Here is a 7,042-nt window from a genome sequence, read left to right as displayed (position 1 = left end):
GGTCCTTTTTCAATAGTACAGGGGTATATTTGGCCCTTTTCCGTTTGTTTTTATTAGATTAAAATGTCTGAATCTGAATGTTAAGATGTTGTATTAAGATACGAATACTGAATAATTAGAAGTCTGAATCTGAATGTTTGTATTAAGATACGAGTACTAAACAATTAGAACTGTTTATTTTCTCAATATTTGAATGCATAAAACTTGTCTTTACCAGTGTTTTAAAAGGCGGGGCGTTTTACATACGCCTCGACAAGGCGTAAGCCTCGAGGCACGGGGCGTAAGTCCCATGGGTATTTAATTTTTAGTATCTCTTAAAATAATATAATTACAATAAATATTTTTAAATAGGTATATATATATGTGTGTGTGTGGGGGGGGGGGGGGGGGGGGGCGTTGATCCTCACAAAAAAATGATCAAAGCAATCCATTATATACCGCTTATAACTTGTAATTATATATAACATAATTTTACAAGTATAAACAATACAATGAAATAAAAGTTATTATGAAATGCAAATCAATTCTAACATTTTAACTTTCAAACACGAAAAAAAACATAATTTCTTAAAACACTATTACTATCATACTATTCATTTTATCTCCCTATAAGCAAATAATCAATAAAATTTATCAATATTACAATTAAAACATAATTTCTTCATGAACAAAAAATAAAATTATATGATAATTCTGATACATAGGACTTATGACCAATGACAAGTGAAAATGTACAATTCCGCTATGTGTTTTTTTTTTTTTTTAAATTAAGTGATATTCACCCTCACGACGTTCTCAAATAGTAAATATCCAATACTACGACTTGTTATATGAGTTACACCTAATCTTCTATTTCTATAAATGAAAAACTATTAAGTATCATTATTTTGTTAAACAATTATGAGGGTGAATGATTTTAATTAAGGAATTTAAAATATAATTTGTGTAAGAACTGTTAGGCGAGCCCTGGGCGTTGTGCGTTAGGCGTGTTTAGGGCGTACGGTTGGGCGCTTAGGGCGTAAGCCTCATAGGAACTAAGCCCCGCACATTAGCCCCAGGACGTTTTGCCACTGCACTGCCTTTTAAAACAATGGTCTTTACTTAAAAATTTTATAAATATAAAATACTAAATTAATCTAATACCATATCAAACTATAATTTTTAAAAATTATATGGCAGTTGGTAGTGGTGATGGGCCTGATGGCTAGCGATGGTCATTATGGGTGGTGCCGATTGGGAATGTTAGGCTGATGGCGGCGTTTGTAGATAGTAGCTAGCAGTGATGGTAGATGGCAGTACTAATTAATAGTGGTAGTTGGTGGCGGATGATGGTGGTGATTGACTGATTGTTGTTAGTGAAAGGTGATTCTCATGATGATTATGAATGGTGGTTAATGTTTGGTGACAATTGACTCTGGTGATTTCAGGGTTTGGTGGTTGTGGCTGAGGGTGGTGGTAGTTGATAATGGTTGTAATTGTTTGATCGTTTTTCTCTGAGGAAGAGTCGGAATAGAATCAACTTGAATTCGGGACCGCTGTGATGGATAGCGGTGATGGAGTAGTCGTGAACTGCCATCTTTATAGAAATTCTTTGATAGACATCGTGATGATTTATAAAGTTTTAATGACACTAAGACTTTGTTATAGATCCATGTAGGACCCATTGAGTAGTTCTAAAATAAAAAAAGCAAACACACTTAATGGTTAAGATCTGAATAAATTATGTGTAAAGTGGCCAGACATCTTGACTTCACAAATTCACAATGTTGTGGGGTAGGGCAAGGGAGTGAGGGGTTGGCCAACATTTGCATATGACGAAGAAGTTCAGTATCAAACAAAGCTTGTACTGATATTATTATTTTTGAGACAGGGACAATAGAGTATGTGTGAAGAGCAGAGCTCTAATGGGTAAGAAAGGAAGAATATGTATGGGACATTGATTGAACAAAGAGCTGCTGAAAAAGTTATTGATCTATGGTTTCTTTGAGGTAATTTCCTCGAGATTCATCCTTTCAGCGTCCTTAATTATCAAATTTGTTCTTTAATTTCGATTTTCGACTTAACATGAATATAATTTTTAATGTGATTTGTTTTCTAGTTTGTTCATGTTTGATTGTTATGTTAGTGTCTGTGAATTCGGGTAAAGTTTGCTTTTAGTTTGGGGGAGTTGTTTGGACGTATGGTTTTTATGCACTGTTTCCTTCTTGATGCCCTTCCATATTTCAACTGAAGGTACTGCCCCTTCTCTTTTTGCATGATAGGTCATTTTAGTTTAGATTCTTGAGAAAAATTTCTGGAGATGATTATTATAAGCCTGCCTTGTGACCTGAAACTAAAAGAGTTGCTACTTATCATTCCTGGCAAGGATGTCCCCTTTCGAGATCACAAATGGACACAAACCAGCTGGGGTGGAAAATTATCATCTTTGATGTTGGTGAATGCTCACGGAATGTTTTTTAGCCTTCAGAGGCGGTGAAAATTCTGCTGGAAATATCGCATTTGGAGGTTAAGATGCTATTATATCATCTATCTACATTTCTTTGTTTTGTTACCTTCGCGATTTTGTCCGTATCAGATTTGTAGGTCAGCACCTTGTTTGTCTTTTAGGCCCAGTAGACTAGGAAAATCACAATTATTGTACTTAGGTAATATGGCAGTGGAATCTTCATTTAATCGGGAAAATTGAGACTTAGTAGTTGCATGTTTTATTGATCAAGGTAATCATCTAAGTCCTTGTTTGATCTCCTTTGAATTTATCTTGTAAAGAATAAGATTTAACAGAGAGTAAAATAAGGATTAGATGATTACCTTGATTTCTTGTACAGATAGTTCCTACAGTCTCCCTTTTCTCGTCTTGTTTCTCTAAATGTTGATTTGTGTTTTATTAGGGTGATTCTCTGTACGGTACTTGGGCTAAAAAAGATAGATGAGTGTCTCAATTCGGTAGTCAGTTAATGAGTTTGTTACTTGGACTGGGGAGTAGAAGAACGCCAATATCAGGTGTGATGGATGTGGAGTACTATTAGAAGTAATTGATACAGAGAACAAAAGCCTCCATATTGAGTTAGTGACTCAGAGGTGTCTGATAGAAGGGATGAGGGACGGGGAGACTATTCCCTGGATTAGGGCTCCTTTTGCTAGACAATTTCGTCTGGAGTCAGGCTCCTTTAATTAGATATATCCCCTGGATCAGGCTCATTATAGCTATGTGTGCAAAAAACCTTGTTGCACCTAAGACAAATTAGAAAATGACATCTAATTCTCTAGTTCTTTCTTTCCCTTCTTCTTTTCTCCTCCTCACGTGAATCTTACACATCTCGTCTGTGAATTTATCCCCCGACAGCTTTTTCCTGCCCATTGATTGGTTCTCCTGTAAACCTAATTACCATCTTTAATTCTTCTCTTGCTTGCAAAATTTGGTGAGCTCATTTCTTTCCTTGAACTGTTTCTATATGGTCTTTTTTTTCTTCTTCTAGATAATTTGGTCATTTTCTTCATCGTTATAGTTTGCTTTCTCGGTAACTGTTTTCTGCAATTTGTATTTGATTTGTCAAATCTTGTCATCCTTGCTTGGTATTTCTTTTTCTCTTTGTTGATTTTGTAATTTTTTCCTTTGAGAAAGAGTAAGCATTTTTGTTGATTTTGTAAAATATGTTGCCGGTGATACTTTTTGTTCCTTTCGGTTTTTGTTGCAATTGTTTTTTTCTTGTTTGGGAGAAGGTAAAAATTTGCCCTTACACTATCCAAAATTTGCTCAATTTTGCCTTCCACTTCACTTCTCAAGACAATACTTTTTTCCTAATGGCGGTGAGGAGTGCAATGTACTTCCATATCCCCTCATTTTCAGATCTAGTCAGGAAGGATGATATCCTACTTTATGTGATTCCGATTGAGTGCTTATATCATTTTGTACAAGATCATGTACATATGGTTTGGTTGGACACGGTGATCATTTGTGGTGGTCTTCTCTAGAGGTCGTGGTAGTTCTCATTTGTGCTGTGCGCTAAAAGGGGACCGAATGATTTTCAATCTGGGCAGTGCTGATTATCTTTTGGGACATTTTTATATTTGCAAGGACTGTAAGGTTGCCAGTGTGTGGCAGAAGGGGGATATGGAGCTTGCACGATGTGTCCTATGTTAGTAATGATGAAGTCGGAGGTGAGCATATTGATAGAGCTATTAGTCTCTGGTAGTAAATATCTTACAACAGAATTGGATGCATAAGCAGATGCATGCGGAACTGATGTTCACTGCTTGTAGCAGTTCTGATGTGCTCATTCTGAGGCTTCATCTGTAAGAATGTTCCCTATTTCAGAACAGTTTGAGCTTCGAAAGTCCCCAATGCTTCCTCTGTCTACCCAGATTGGTGGTATCAGAGTTGCATGTATTCATATTGATAGATACACTGGCATGAGTATGTGCTTAGTAAAGAAATTTAGCTATTCATAGAAGAAGAAGAACAATAAAAAGATATAGAAATCATAATGCTTACTATTGCTTGAACTAAGAATAAATTGTTAAAGAGTTGTTCTTGATCACCTAAAGCTCAAAAATAATCAAGTATGTAATGTTCCCAAGTCAAAAAAAATATTGTTTCTAACCCAGAATAATCATAAACCAACCCTACAATGGGTATTTATAATGGTCCAAGTCGTGAGAAGTAAAAAGACAAAACTGCCTGTCGGGCTCATTATGCGGACCGTCAAACTTCTTACGTCCCGTCAAATCAAATCTCTGCCCTTTAAACGTCAAACAGTTTTCTGCCGACTTCCTACGCTGCCACTTTGACGGACTGTCAAATCTTTTGCGGTCCGTATAATTGATCCGCAGGATTACTCTTCAGTGAACTGCTCTCTGTGACACGTTTGTGGTAATTTTGACGTTCCACAGAACCTTCTGCGGTCCGTCTAATTGGGCCGTCAAACTGTCTTTTTCAGTGACCGGTTGTTTTTCTCCACTTCTTTCCGCGTTTTCACAAACTTCGCCCAACTTTTGCCATCAAAACTCTTAACACCTGAAATACAACAAAAACCACATAAAAACGACACGAACTTGCTGGAAAACAAGTAGAACTCTTCGCTAAAAGCATCACATGTGCCGAAATTACGCGGCACATCAGTGTTCCGAAATCCTCCTTCTTGATGAGCTAAAAGTGCATACTAGCCTTGGGGATTAGCTCAATTGGCAAAGGTTGAGGGACTTGTGTCTTAGATCACAAGTTTGACTGCTGCGTCAAACGAACTAATTCTAGTATTTACATGGTGAAAGTGGTGAAGGGGGGGGGGGGGGGGGGGGGAACCAGACAGATTTCTCGGTCATCAAAGAAAAAAAAAAAAAGAGAAGTGCAGGCTGTAACTTGCTTATCAAGCATGATCAATACTTCATGCATGTTCAATTTGCTTTCTGCTCTTATTGGCTGAATTTATAGGGACCTCAGGTCACCTGAGGAGTTCCAACCTGTGCAGTCCTTGGACTAGTTTCGTCAGTCTATATGTGATGCTTTTTGTCTAGCTTCGTAAATTTCATGCATCATTATGTTCTTTTTCTCCCTTTTGTGCGCCTAAACTTCTTTTGGGAGGAAATCTGTACCATGATTAGACCTTGACTCATTGGCTTTGATGCAGTGAAATTGATGAAGGTCTGGATCTCCCATCTTTTTTCGCTTCAGTTGTGGGTGTGTCGGTCCTGTGGTTGGTCGAGTTCTATGGAACTTTCACTTGAGGGAGACGTGATAGGGGTAGAGTGTATTCCTCTATTATACACTCTGAGTAACTTACATATGGATCTTTGACGTCTTTGCAGTCATCGAGTATTATTCATATGCGCTTGAATTGTAAAGCGTAGATCGTTGAGTCTCTTTCTTCTTTCTCCTTTAATCTCTTTTTTGGTTCTTTGGGAAAGTAAGCTGAATAGGTCACTTAATGTTGACATTGTAAAATTTTTATTGTAGTCACGGGCAGTGCAAGTTAGGATTTGTGAATCATATTTCTGAGTGATGTAATCCGAGTTCTAAAATATTTGACAGATCGTTCAGTAATGGACTCTTGTTGTATGCTATGACTGCTTTTGAACTCAATGGTGTGCGTTGGGACGAAGCTACAGTTCTTGGTTGAAATTTTATAGTTGTGTTGGGGAATTCATTTAGTATCGAGAATCAAGAAATTGCCTTTTTAGAATTCATAACCCAGAAATTCAAAATTTTTGATTGTTTTTGTGGACACGTGTACTTCCCGTCTCTCTCTCGCTCGCTCGTGATGGTGGATTATTTGGTCAGCATGGAAGAAAGGGGGGTGGGGGTGGGGGTGTTGTTTAGATTTCTTCTGAACGGGTGTAATTGCACGACAGTTTACGGAAAACAATCAACCTCATACACAAGATCAGATATCTGGCCAGTTGCTCCCTTTGTCTAATATTTGCTGTGGTGGCGCGGAAGTGCGCTGTGTTTAGGAAACAATATTTGGTCCTCAGTCTTCCTTAAAGGTCACTTGTCAAAAAGAGGAAAAAGGAAAAGGAAAAAAACAAAGTAGTTAAGCAGGTGGGAAGTACATACTGTGTAAAACCATGATATGTATATTTTTCCGTATCAATTTATGTGGTACCGTTTGACCAACACAAAATTTAAGAATAAAATGGGATATTTTTGAAAAGTGTAGTCTAAAATAAATTTTAAAAAATTGTGTGGTAATAGGGAAAATTTAAAATTACGTTGTTTCTAATTATAGAAAGATGATTTTTTTTTTTTTGAGACAACTTAAAATGAAAAGTGTGCCATATAAATGGATAGTAGAGAAGTAGTGAATGCCGTGCACAAATGGATAGTAGAGTAGTAGTGTATGCCGTGCACAAACTTGAGTTAAAATAAAGTGTATTATGGCTGACGGAATGAAGGCAACATGAAAGCAAGTGAGAATAGATGACATTCGAAAAGTCTGGAGAAAAATTCAATTAGATGACAAAATTTGTTTCATTATTTCAACTTAAAATAGAGAATAAAATTCAAATATTTGAGTCGAAGAGTTTCTCAAGTGAAATAATACACTCA

The 7,042-nt window shown here is 36.9% G+C and overlaps 1 long non-coding RNA gene across 1 annotated transcript; it reads left to right on the top strand.

Moving 5' to 3' along the window:
• Positions 1-394: 394 nt before the first annotated feature.
• Positions 395-6,183, top strand: LOC132636122 (uncharacterized). The gene is made up of 2 exons (XR_009581028.1): positions 395-1,988; positions 5,625-6,183. It is a non-coding gene; the product is annotated as an uncharacterized LOC132636122 (long non-coding RNA).
• The last annotated feature ends 859 nt before the right edge of the window (positions 6,184-7,042 follow it).

The sequence above is a fragment of the Lycium barbarum genome, chromosome 4 (genome assembly GCF_019175385.1).
Source record: "Lycium barbarum isolate Lr01 chromosome 4, ASM1917538v2, whole genome shotgun sequence".
Taxonomy (NCBI): domain Eukaryota; kingdom Viridiplantae; phylum Streptophyta; class Magnoliopsida; order Solanales; family Solanaceae; genus Lycium; species Lycium barbarum.
This window is presented reverse-complemented; position numbering and strand designations above follow the sequence as displayed.